Here is a 13893-nt window from a genome sequence, read left to right as displayed (position 1 = left end):
ACGGAAGTCTAAATTGTAGTCTCTGCTTAGCTATCTGAAAGGTAATCCTGTTGTCTCCTTATTCTTACTGGGGCCAAACCGCTTGCCGGTCTCTTTGCTGGAAACCGTTCATTTCATAACAGGGGTGATCTCCGCTGTCAACAGGAAATGAATCATACAAATAACATGAAATAACAAGTGCTGTGAATGCGTATCCTCCTTCCCACTCACCCAGCCACTTCTCGCAAAGCCTTGCAGCCCCAGCCAGAGCTCCTGTCGGGAGAGAACCTTTCACAGGGGGGGCAAGCCAGGTCCCCAGCCGCCCACTCTCACTTATCCTACATCATTGGTGGGCCACATACATCCGAGGTGCGAGCTGGACCGTGCAGGGTCTCAGAGTCATATCGATGGTTGGGGTTTTTATCCATACATACTGAAAGGCCGAGCAAAGCCTTAATAACATCTACACGTTATAAAGACGGCTTGATCGTCTACTTGTGCGACGTGAGTGTGGAGGAGGGGGAGGCTGCGCAGTGGCCCGAGGGGAGGGAGCGGCCGCTCGCTAGAGTCTAAGGAATCACCCTGAAGAGCAGAACGGGTGACCTGGTGAGCTACATGGGCCGGAAGTGGAAAGGACATGCGTGGAGAGATACTGCCGATGTGGTGAGTGGAAAAATAGTGACAATATTTGCAGGTCTTCATAATTAGAAATGGAGACTTTCTCCCTTTTATTGACTATGGACTGGCATTGTGACCAGCTTTGGTGGATGGGATAGCAGGAAACAGAGGCGTAGGAAGCATCTGCGTATTGGGCAGCTCTCCCAGGGAGCTCAGAACGGCCCTGTGCGCCATGCAGGCCACTGGAGGACTGGAAACCGTGGAGCCAGCCGCTCCTGCCAGCGTCGCTGTGCCAGCGAGAGGCCCTGAGGCCGCAGCTCAGCAGTCGGCCTGGGCCGCCCTGGGAGGGTGGCAGGCAGAGTGTGGCCCAAACGGAGGGCTGGCTCATGTCTGAGCTAAGTGGTTGTGACCTGAATGCACTAAGTTATGGAGGGGTTTGTTACATAGCAAATGCTGTGTGTGAAAGAGAATGAAGTTTACAAAATGGATAGCATTGATATTTTTAAAGGGATGTGTATTACTATATGTATGAGGATCCCTAAAGTATAAACGTTGTCTCCTCTCATCATTGTTTGAGTATCGGAGATTTAACGACCAGTAGGTGCATCCAGTTAACAGACCATTTTATATGTGTTCGTTCCATTAGCCCAACAGTTTTTTTCTTTTGAAGGTTTGTTTTCTAATTCATCTTTGATTTATAGAATTTTCTCCCTGCGTATGGTGTGGGGGATGTGTAGTCTGAGCAGTGCATAAAGAGCAATTTTTAATATCAGATATAAATAGCAGTGATTGGAAATGGAGAAAACGCTGTCAAAATGTAAACAATAGACATGTCCAAGTGGCCGGGTAAAGATTTCATTATCGAAAAGCTTTGATGTGGGAATCACTGATATGCATTATTAATTAAAAAGATCTCTTTAAAAATCTGAACGTTGTAATACAACTGCTTGACATAAAAAATCTTATGAAAATACAAGGGAGGCTTTATGTATCTGAATAGAAAATGCACCATGTTTATATTAGCTTTCAGGTTAGTTTTAGATCTTGCACAAAATATAGAGAGATTTCTATTCTCTAAAATGTATTCCTTGAGGATTTGGGGTAACAATGGGTCAGTGGTTATGTCTATCTGAAGTAAGTGAATAGTTTATTTTCATGCACAATAAGATTTAGTAGGAAGGCCCTGGCCAGCTGGCTCAGTGCTAGAGCGTCAGCCCAGCATGCGGAAGTCCCAGGTTTGATTCCTAGCCAGGGCACACAGGAGAGGCACCCATCTGTTTCTCCACCCCTCCTCCTCTCCTTCCTCTCTATCTTTCTCTTCCCCTCCTGCAGCCAAGGTTCCATGGGAGCAAAGTTGGCCCCAGCGCTGAGCATGGCTCCATGGCCTCTGCCTCAGGTGCTAGAATGGCTCTGGCCACAATGGAGCAACAGTCCAGAAGGGCAGGGCATCGTCCCCTGGTGGGCACGCTGGGTGGATCCCGGTTGGGTGCATGTGGGAGTCTGTCTCTCTGTCTCTCTGCTTCTCACTTCAGAAAAATACCAAAAAAAAAAAAAAAAAAAGATTTAGCAGGAGAAAATAGTAGCCATAGAAATCAATATAAATTTTGGAGATGTCCTCTCTCTCCTGGTCAGCAGGACTGTTTTCTTCACCACTGCAGAAAGTCAACCTGGTCATTTTGGGACACATCAAAAAGTTATCACATTGCTATTTATTTTTGTGATATGTAGATCCTTTAGCCTTTTATGAGAAGAAAAAAGAACTCTGGAAAGAAACAGAAATCAAATATGTTTTAATTTCCTTGTGATTTTACAAGGTCTCAGATATTGACATGGTTGATAGTCTCATGCTATTAAATCTAATTGAAAAATCCATCAGATTATTTATTTGTTTGTTTGCTTATTGCTCTAAATTTATAAAATTTTCCTCTTTGCCTCAGAAATGGTTAAATGAGACTATGCCTTTAATGCATATTTTAATAAAGCAGCAATTTTTACTTGATTCTGATATGACAGAACAGTTTTAGAATGTCACTTTATCAAATTTGGGTTTTAAATGGCTAATGAGCAGAGTCTTGATTACATATAAGCCTGGTAGTTCTGAACTTGAGAACACACTCTTGAATTTCTTAATATCATTCTGTTCAAAAATGGCATGGGATCCCACCTTCTCTATGGATACTTTAATTTAAAAAGTCCTGTTATGCATCATATTAAATTAATTTGTTTTTGGTGGTTATGTGGTTCTGAAAAGAAATGAGAATGAACAGTTGCTGTCATTTACTGGGTGCTGACTACACGAGATGCACTGTTACTTACATATGATTTTATTTTATTTCCCAGCTTGTCAGGTAGATTTTACTATTATAGATAAAGCACATGTTAGCTAAATAACTGTCTGACATGACGCAGCCGGTGAGGGTGGATGTGGGGCCACACCAGGGCATGCTGTCACCTTGGCATGATTTTCACCTTGAAAGATCATTGCAACTTAGAGTAAGTGACACCTCGTATAGCCTCTGCCCAATCCGGGCCTCAGGAAATGAGAGGCATGCCAAGTTTAAACTTTGCTTTATGGTTGCACCTCTTTTACGAATGTTATAACAAAAATAGTTCAAATCAACAAGCGGGCGGGGAGGGGTGGGGAGAAAGTGATCTTAAATAACTTTTTCCTTTGAAAGTGCCCATATATTACTCAGTTTTGACACACACCATATACCAGTCTCATCCAAGTTCAATATCCAATGATTATGTGATTCTGTTGGCTGTGGGTTTTGGTCTTATAGGAACCATTTCAAATGACTTCAGTTGGTGTTGAGTAATCCTAGCATAATAGGAAAGAGTTAGGCTCTTTCTACACCCCAAGACTGACTGTATTAAACTCACCCACACCCAGTGGTGTTTTTTATGCATACTCCCTTTGTCTTCAGAGGAAGTTTCTGCACGTGGGAGAAGGGCTCAGAGGAAAACAAAATCCTGGACTCTGGCTGTGTGATGATTTCAGTGGAGCACAGAAACATCTGCTGGGTTACAGGCACCGGCTGCTGGCCATGCAGAGCAACCACGTGGATAAGGCACTGCTGGTCAGGAAATTAAGAAAACGGTGGTGTCATTGACTCAGACTGGAAAAGAGTTTTAGAAAGACTGGATATGGCTGTCCACCCTGACATGTGATCGATAACAAATGGCTTCCATAAAATAGACTAACTTCTTTTTATCCCCTCTATTTAAATCACTGCTTTTAATATAACAATTTGAGCTATTCTCAGAAAGAGATGAGCTTCATGTTGTGTTAAAAACAAAAATTAAAAAACCCTGAACCTGCAATGAAAGAGTTTTGCATCTTTAATTCGCCTGTGAATTAAATGATCATCTCCAGAGAAGCCTTGCTGATACTGAACTTCAGCAAACACTTCTGAAACTGATTTAGGTTTTCACTCACTGCTATTGGTCGTCTCTTCCAACTTTCCCTTCATCTGCAGTCCTGATTCATGACAACACAAAGTCGGAATTTCAAAATAAAACTCCACATATGCACATATTTATTTTCAGGACTCAGCGACAGTGTTTCTGTGAAATCAATAGGCTATGTTTATACCAACAAAAGACCCATGTCTCCAAAGGCTGTCCTGTCCACGTGCCATCATGGTACATCACCTCTGATGGATGACTCTGAGTAGAACATGTCCTTGACATGTGGAAGGCTTACGTTTTATACAATAAAGGAGTGATTCTTAATTATTTGGTGCATTATTTGTATTTAAGTACAAATAATTATTTTAGTGGAAAAACTGTTATAATCGAGCAAATACACTTAGCTTTGAACTTCATAGGAGCTCTGGAAAATGCATAGATTACGGAACCAATTCTCTAATGATCAGAAGCGAAGCAACACTTTTTTAATGGACCTTAAGTATTTGGACAGAAACACCTAACTGGTGCTTGTTGTTTCTACTCACACGGAGGCGTCTGCTAGTTCGCACCCCTGCCCCAGGGAGGTGGAAGGGCTGGCTGGTGTTCGGGCACCGCCCTCCCTACACCGCAGCTCAGTGATTTGAGACTGATCTATTAGATTCTTGTGAGTGGCCTTTTGCTCCTCCTCCCTCTGCCAGGTCCAGAGAAAGGGAATGATGTGGAGAAATGTGTTGTTGTTGTTGTTTTTTCTAATTTAAAAACTCCTTTGGGTTAGGTTTCCAAGACCGAAACGGTCAACTTGGGAGCCAGCTCTGCGTCACCAAGCAGCCTCCTCCTGCTCAACACTCATAAGATCAGAGTTTGGGTCTTATTTTCCAACTGGTACGGAACCTAAGCGGACCAGAACCACGCCTTTTATCAGGCCTTCACCCCTGCCTTGGCATAACGACTCAATCATTGGGGAACTTGGCGAAACAGACGAGGCATTTCATCTGTAGACATAAAAATACAAACGGAGAGACGTCGGGGTTGGGTCGGGGCTTTGAGCCTTGCGTTGTCCCCAAAGGCTCTGTGCACCTTGCATGTGGACAGTGTGCCGTGGCCTGTGTTGTGGCTGAGTGTTCGGGTGGCTATAAGATTTAGGCACAAGCGCTGTGAGAGTTCCACCTTGAAGGAGCACTATAGCCTCGGTAAGTGACACTTCTGTCCCTGGGGGAGAAGGACCAGGCCTCCGCTAAGGGACAAGGCGTGCACACACAGCTGGGTCCTGAAGAGCTGCAGCGTGCAGAGTAATCACTTCCATTTGGAAGCTCATCAAGACGTCTCTCTGGCGTTCAGGAACTTGATCAGGACATACGTCGTATTGACAGGTGCCTTTTCTGATGTGCCTTCCTTCCTGGGACTTGGTGAGCCCTCCTAATCTGAAAATTCAAGTCTTTCTTCTGTTTCGAGAAAATGTGCAAGGGCCACGGAGACCTGAGGCTTCGAGCACAGACAGCAAGGAGCCCAGCCAACTGCCAGCTGTGTCCACCACCGGTCTGGTCACCTCTGCAGGGCGCTCTCAGCGTGGCTCTAGGCAGGAGGCATGGGTTCCTGCAGCCTTGTTTTTTTTGTATTTTTCCAAAGTGAGAAGTGGAGGGCGGCAGACAGACTGCCTCCTGCATGCACCTGACCAGATCCACCTGGCATGCCCACCAGGGGGCGAAGCTCTGCCCATCTGGGGCGTTACTCTGTTGCAACTGGAGCCATTCTAGTACCTGAGGAAGAGGCCATAGAGCCATCCTTAGCGCCCGGGCCAACTTTGCTCCAATGGAGCCTTGGCTGCGGGAGGGGAAGAGAGAGAAAGAGATAGAGAAAGGAGAGGGGGAGGGGTGGAGAAGCAGATGGGAGCTTCTCCTTTGTTCCCTGGACAGGAATCAAACCTGGGACTTCCACACACGGGGCCAACGCTCTACGGCTGAGCCAACCAGCCAGGGCCCTCCTGTGCTTTGACCACCTCTGCAGCCAAGAGGTGGAGTAGGAAGAGGACAACCTGGGTTCACCAGACCTGTTCTGACCCAAGGGTTACTCCCACTGCAGCTTCCCGTGGCCCTGGGCCCGTTCGTCCCGTGAGATCTAACTGTGGCGGGAGGTTTTTCAAGACCCAAGTAATGACCTCTCTCAGATAAAAGGTAGATTTCATGACCAGTTCAATCAAAGGCACAAGAGCCTTTATCAGAATGCAGTGATCTGATAGATTTTAGAGCTTCCCAGCATCAAAATCTTCTCTGACCACCAGAGGTTCTGCTGGACATCTGAGGGGGCCGTTTGGGTCTGCGCTGAGGCTTCGTGAAGATGGGGCAGGAATGCCCTGGTCTCAGTATTTATCTTTAGGATTTTCTTCCACCTCAAATGCCTGCTATTTTGTAAATAATTAGCGAAAGTATCAACTATTTATATACTTTAAGCAAAAGTCAGCAGAGTTTAGCAAACAAGTTGCATAATGAAATTTACAACTTATAAATTCCTGCTTTTTTCTTTTCTTTCTTTTTTTTTTTAAATATTAGTTTGGCCCCTTTATTTAGAAAGGGACCCCACAATTATATTACTGTTTCCAGAAACAACTGGAATGATGTCCCAGAATTTAGAGGGAGGTTATGTATTGATATTTGGAACTGCATTTGTTTCTTCTGTGAGGCGGCTGAATTTTCCCCGTGCCTGCAAATAATAATTAAGTCCCCACCGGACCTGTGGTGGCACAGTGGATAAAGCATCGACCTGGAAATGCTGAGGTCGCCGGTTCAAAACCCTGGGCTTGCCTGGTCAAGGCACATATGGGAGTTGATGCTTCCAGCTCCTCCCCCCTTCTCTCTCTCTGTCTCTCTCTCCTCTCTCTCTCTCCTCTCTAAAATGAATAAATTTAAAAAAATAATAATTAAGTCCCCAAAGTGCCTTTGGGTGACAGAGGACAATACTTCACGGGTGTGGATGCATTGCAGAATAACAAAAGAATTCTAAGGCACTGTCCCAGCTACAGGAAACCCGCGACTCTGCTTTGCTGGGGCCCTAACCACAGGGGTACTTCTCCCATCCAGAGTTGGCAGTCCTGAGTTTTGTCGGCAGGCACACCAGAGTCAAAGGCACTAATGATGTGCGCCACCTGGCTTGTCAGCAGCCCCCTTTTCAGTGAACTAGTTAAGAAAGGTCGTCATTGTTTATGTACTTTGGCTTTTTCATTCATTTTGATACACTTCCCCTTTGTTTCCAGGGGTCAGTCAGGAGGCCCTGCCTGTGTCCTCCTGAGCATGTCATTTTGGTGAAGGTTTCCCTTAAGATGACTCTGTAGTCTGTTTGAGTGGATTCTTTACATAGGAAACTAACTGGAGGTCCTTTCTGTCATTTGGTAAACCATTTGAAAATGAGCTACTGAAAACATTTCATGAAGTCCCACTCTTGTTAGGTTAGTGTGTCGATTTAAAATTGGCAATATCTGGAAGCATGAAGGGTGTAGAGTGCTAGAGTGAATTATTTGTCATTTCTTCTTTCTAGATTATACTCCGTTTTTGTGTGATTGGGAGTGATGATAGTTTCCTGCTGGGTATCTAAAAGCAGTCTGAGGATGCACCCTAGCTTTGAAAATTAGTCTGTGCTCAGTAATTTTAGAGCCTGCATCTATTTTCGTTGTTGTTGTTTTGTTTGTTTGTTTGTTTTGTGTTTTAGGAATAAGACTAATCCAAAGACTCTCTCTGGATCCTCCTACTTTTCCTATGCTGGGTCTTTCTTTACCAAGTTGCTCTTAAATTGGGGGTTTCTCAAGGGGCAGGTCCTCATTTCACATATGAAGAAATAAAGGTACAGAGAGGGTGAGCTACTTGCCCAAGGTCACACAGCCATTAAGTGGCAGAAGTGAGATTTGAATTGGGGGTTCATGAGGTTCCAGACTCTTCAATGTCATCATTTCACAGACAGGGCACCTTCATGCTCTTGAATGATTCAGGTCCAGCAAGTCTGAGCATGGCTGGGGAATCTGACTTTTTCACCAACAGCCCAGAGGAAGTGATTCCCCTTGTCAGGAAAGCGGGAAAACTACGTCACAGAGAGTAAATGTACAATGTCTGTCCTGGAAATAGCAAAACAGTTTAATAGGAACTTTGGTTTTGCTCAAAAATAAGAATACATCTATGCAAATTTTAAAACTGTGTATGTTCTGTTCTGGGTTCCGGATTCTCACATTGCTCTCTTTTCTGATGAGAGAGTTGGGAAAAGCTGTTCTTCCTCACTATTCAGGAAAAGAACTGGAGTCGAATACAAACGGCCTCATAGGGATTAGGCAGTGGGTCTGAGAAACTGGCCGTGGCGGCTCTGTTAGAAATCACTGAAAAAGGCAGCCGTCAAGTTATAAGGAGAGAATTTTCCCCTTTGTTCAGAAGCTTCTGTGACCTGCTGGGCCAAGCCAGGGACAGAAAGTGTGACACTCCATTTCCTTGGACTAACTTTGGCCCTTTGAGGCACAGGAAGGGGTCAAAAGCTGCATGGTAGCTCCGTAGGAATGGAAAGTCCTTGCGCAAATCAGTCAGACCCGACTCCACATCAGCGAGCTGGGGTAATGTTATTGGCTAAACTTATTTGAGTTCCATCTGGATTTACTTACTGGCAAGTGCAAAGTGTTTTCAAAATACCAAATATTATATAGAGCATCCAAGCGGCTTCAATGTCAGCGGCCTCATCCTTTTCCTTCCTGCACTTTGGAGTGCCCTGCTCCATGTGTCAGGAGAGGGTGGAAGGCCCAGTCGCTGGCCCTGGGCCCTCACCTGACCCTGCTCTCCCCGCTACGAGGGCTGGCCGGAACCTGTAGGCCGACTGCATTCTCTTGGTCAACCTCCAATAGTGACTTTGGCAATCCTGAAGGAAATGCTCTTTTCGTCCTTATTGATATCAGAATAAAAATATATGAGTACTCTGAAAATTACAAAAAACTTACAACTATTAAGGAAATTTTTTACCTTTCCCAAAACATCATTTTAGTAACTACTTTTTCCCCCAAAGCCTAGGCCTGTCAGACTTAGCATATATGAGAAATGCTTTAATTTGGTGGATGTCACGAATCGAATAACTGGTCTTAGATCCATCTTTGCACCAGCTGCTAGGGAGCTCGGGCCTACATTCTGGGGGTCCTCTAGTTCACTGGGTAACCTGGACACATATTTATACCATCTATCTTCCTGTCAATCCCAGCTTCCACTCATATTGCTACTTTGTTTTTCCTTTGTTCTGTTTTTCTCAGCCGAATAATGTTAACTTTGTGTCTTAATGTATCTTCAAATTTCTTTAAACTGGTCCTGGAATAAAAAGCATGGTTGAAGAATTTGTTTAAAAATAAATAAATAAATAAATAAATTAAATAAACCTGCTTGGTAAATCCTTATATCCATCCTCCAGAACTCTGGTTGCATAACAAAGACTATGTCTAGTTTTCTTGCCATCAATATTTTTTTACTATATACTACAGAAACCCTTATTTTAAAAAAAAATTATTGATTGATTTTAGGGAGAGGGAAAAGAAACATTAATTTGTTCTATCTACTCATGCATTCACTGGTTAATTTCTTGTATGTGCCCTGACCGGGGATCAAACCCACGATGCTCTAACCAGCCAAGCTACCCTGCCAGGGCCAGAACCCCTTCTTTCTTTGCTCTTCCTGAGTATGTGGTATAGCTGGAAAAAGCCACACTGGACATCTGTAATAAATTTCCTCAGACTTGGGTCTTCTTGGGCACATCTAAAACCTTTTACCCGGATGTCCTCATGTTGATGGACTCAGAAACTATCAACATGATTTTGATTTCCTGGGAGCCCTTCTCTAAAGCAGAAGAACAAAGGTAATAAACACACACACACCGTGGGGTTGTTTTGTGTGTGTGTGTGTGTGTGTGTGTGTGTGTGTGTGTGTGTGTGTGTGTGTTAAAGCAAGTGGATACAGGTTGAGGGAAATTCTACTTTACGAAGTCCCTCCATCTCCGAGCCTATTCAGTACCTGGAAGAATTCATAACGTGGCAACATAAAAGCATTCATTCCTCCACCAGGCTGGAAGCCAAATCAAACCATTCTTTTTAATTACAGGTGAATAATAACACCCTTAGATGTCTTACAAATAACGTCAGCCTCCTCCTGCCTCCTGACTGATGGGAGTGATGAATGAAGACCGGTTAACTTGGCCCAGCTGGATGTCTTCTGTTGCACTTCCTTGCAGAGGTTGCTCCGCCGATCGGGCCTGTTTTGTCAGATGTGCTGAAAACAACCTGCCCTACTGGAGGTGGAAACAGCCTTCACACAGAAGACAGCTGCTTGATTGAGTGCCTGGGCAGGCCGGTGGGCAGCTGTGGCTGTCCACGTGCATGGTGGGAGATGGGCCATTTGTTTGAATGCGTGCAAGTGTGTTTTGATTTGATGGTTCTCCCAGGACTCGAAGGCCCCTCCGGGCACCCTTTGAGGCTGGTAGGAAAACAAGTGACTTGAGTACTGCTACCAGTTCTGAGGCCGCCCTGCAACACAGAGAGCCTACTGCCCTGCTTGGAAGTCTGTGTTCACCTATGGAGTGTAGAACGCCCAGCGAATGAGGTCTTCCTGGGGCCCATTGGGAGGTCTCCGAGCTGCAGCCTCGGGGACATCTGGAGGAGGAGTTGACTTGCAGCAGGTTGCAACTCACCAGCCTCTTCCAAAAAATGAACCCACCACTTTTCCCTGGGAAGCTGGCAAAAGGGTGGCGGCAACCCTGCACCATTACTGGGGGCTCCCTGCCAGCATGACTGAAACCAGTTATCTGTGACAGAGGGTATCGGGCAGGACCTTATCCCGGAAGTGCTGATCTGTGTCTCCAAGGACATGAGTGCCTGTCACCTGTGGAGGCTGGCTCAGCACAGACTTCGATTTACTAGGGATATAGCCTTCATGCCCCAGGGCCAAGTCACAGGTCCAACAAGCCAGGTGCCCAGACAGAACAAAGCCCTACACTGTCTGAGTTCTTTCTTTGCAGCAGACTAGGTGATTTCTCAAGCTTCTTAGGAGATAGGAATTATCTCCATCTTATAGGTTTAAAGGAATGATAACAAAATGAGCTTTGAAGAGGGGCAGAGGACAGAATTGTGAATTTAGGAAGATACAGAGGTGGTTCACACCCAGGTCTAGCTTAAAATCCTCTGCTCTCTGCCAAAGTGGACTATTTGTCATTTAATCAGTGTATCTAATAAAGCTAACAAAGATCACTGTAAAAGGAAACCGTATGCTGTACTTTAAAAAATGTGTAATATTGTGCAAAGGGTTTATATTATGAGGATTCATGTAACGTGCAAGCATAATTTGTTAGAATTTTTTTTTGTATTTTTCCGAAGTTAGAAGCAGAGAGGCAGACAGACAGATTCCCATATGCGCCCAACCGGGATCCACCTGGCATGCCCACCAGGGGGCAATGCTCTGCCCATCTGGGGCATTGCTCCATTGCAGCCAGAGCCATTCTAGCACCTGAGGTGGAAGCCATGGAGCTGTCCTCAGTGCCTGGGCCAACTTTGCTCTAATGGAGCCTTGGCTGCAGGAGGGGAAGAGAGAGATAGAGAGGAAGGAGAGAGGGAAGGGTGGAGAAGTATATGGTTGCTTCTCCTGGCCGGGAATTGAACCCGGGACTTCCACATGCCAGGCAGACACTCTACCGCTGAGCCAACTGGCCAGGGCCTGTTAAATTTTTTTTTATGTCTTCTTTTTCTACTGATAAATGAAGATAACCTAACAGTGGTTGCTTGGATGGTATTTGCATACCAGGAGAGAAAGAAAGAAGAAGACAGCTGGCAGTGAAGATTCCTTTGTTTAGAACTCTGGGTTCTTTCCAATTGCCTTTAAATTCCTATGTGGAACCACATGGCATGATTCATTCACTCAAACCCAGTGACTGGTCATTGGCTAATAAGCACCTAGGATGAACCTAGAGCATTGAACACTGTAGGCTTGTGTATACATGTATGTTTAGAGGACCTCAGGAAATGTTAAAAAATGCCCTTTATTAGCAGAAATCCTAAGTTACTGAATTAAGCCCTCTAGTTTTAAACTTCATTTCCCCAGCAGTATAGATATTTCGCGATGAATAATTCTTTGGGGGGACTGTCCTGTGCATCCTAAGATTGTTTTAGCAGCATCCTTGGCCTCCAGCCACTAGTTGTCTGCAGCATTCCTCTCGCAGTGGTGACAATCAGAAATGTCTCTAGATACTGCAAAATATCTCAAGGGAGGCAAAATAGCTCTTGGTAGAACACAACTGTTTTAAAAGATGGAGGAGCATATAATGCAAAAATTAAGTCAATAAAATCCCAGAGAATATAAGTGGTAAACTGAATTACATTGTTACAAGGATCCTATTAATTACATATGAAGTAATTCAATATAGTATCTCTTTTGTAATAACTTAAAAATAACTGTTGTAGTTTCTAGATTAACCTGTGAAAAGTAAGTAAAGAGATGTACTGTAAGCCAATAAATAAAAGTGGAATACTAAAAAGAACTAACTCAAAAGAAGGCAAGAAAGAAGAAACAAATAAGCAGCAACAACAAAAAACGAAAAAAAGAAAGAAAAAGAGGCACAGAATGGCAGACCTACATCTAATCATACCAAGAGTTGCATTACATGTGAATAAACTATTTTCCTATTAAAAGGCAAATGGTCTCAATCTGTATAAAGCAGAAAGTCCCAACTATATATGCTGTCTCCAAAAGAGACATTTTAACAACAAAGTCACAAGTAATTTAAAAGTAAAAGGATGAAAATTAAATACCATGTGAATATAATTCATAATAAAGCTGAATGACTATGTAACATTAGTCACACGGATGAATATACATCAGGAAGAACTAATTTAAATGTGTATGTACTTAAAAAGAGTTTTGAGTTTTGACAGACATGATGCAAAAACTGATAAAAAGGGAGATAAAGGCAAATCCATAATAATATTTGAAGATTTTTAATACATTCTCACAGTAGTTATAGTCAGGTTCATAGGGTTCCCCAGAGAAACAGAGTTAATAGGATATGTATGGGCCAGAACAGATTATACAAAGGTCTAAAACAAGTCTCAGTAAATTTCAAAGGACTAGATAGTACTAGTCATTATATTCTGTGAACATATAGAAACAACTTCTAAATAACCCATCATCAAAGAGGAAATCACTAAAATACTAGAAAATATTTTGAACTGAATGCTGACCAAAAAAAACTATCAAAATTTATGGCATGCAGCTAATATACTACTTAAATGCTTTATTGGAAAGGTAATTACAATGGCTTCTTAATGTAGAAACTTAGATCATTAATCTTAAGTTGATCATAAAACTACTTTAAGAAGTTAGGAAAAGATGAGAAAATTAAACTCAGGTGGAAGTAATAATAAAAAATCAAAGAAATAGAAAAGTGACAGAATTGGAAAATTCTGCAAAACTATGAGGTGGTTTTCTTGAAAAGGTTAATAAAATTTATAAACCCTAGTAGGATATGAAGGTAAAAGAGAGAAATTGCGAAATTCTAATGTCGGGGTTAAAAAACGAAATATTATTGCTGATCTACAAAAATCAAAAGGAATTTTAAAAATTTTCATTAAAACATACAACTTAACAAATCTGATACCAGGTGGAATAGGAAATATAAATGCCTTACGTGCACCAGAAAAAAAAAATCTGGTGAATTTCTTTTCTTTTTCCTATGACTATATTTAGTGATGTTGTTATATAATTATAATCATGAGACTATAAATATATATTTACTATATGTACCTCTCACAAATATATATATTCCATTATTGTGTTCATGTTTCTCATTCTCAAATAAAATGCCTATTCCTACAATTGACTGTCACGTGAGGCTGCATTG

The 13893-nt window shown here is 43.1% G+C and overlaps 1 long non-coding RNA gene across 1 annotated transcript; it reads left to right on the top strand.

Annotated features, from left to right (window-relative positions):
- The first annotated feature begins 262 nt into the window (after positions 1-262).
- Positions 263-13227, top strand: LOC136306856 (uncharacterized). Its single transcript, XR_010725695.1, has 2 exons — positions 263-642; positions 10110-13227. It is a non-coding gene; the product is annotated as an uncharacterized lncRNA (long non-coding RNA).
- The last annotated feature ends 666 nt before the right edge of the window (positions 13228-13893 follow it).

Source organism: Saccopteryx bilineata, chromosome 1 (genome assembly GCF_036850765.1).
Source record: "Saccopteryx bilineata isolate mSacBil1 chromosome 1, mSacBil1_pri_phased_curated, whole genome shotgun sequence".
NCBI classification, from domain to species: domain Eukaryota; kingdom Metazoa; phylum Chordata; class Mammalia; order Chiroptera; family Emballonuridae; genus Saccopteryx; species Saccopteryx bilineata.
Note: the sequence above shows the minus strand (reverse complement) of the source record. Positions and strands in the feature narration are given on the sequence as shown.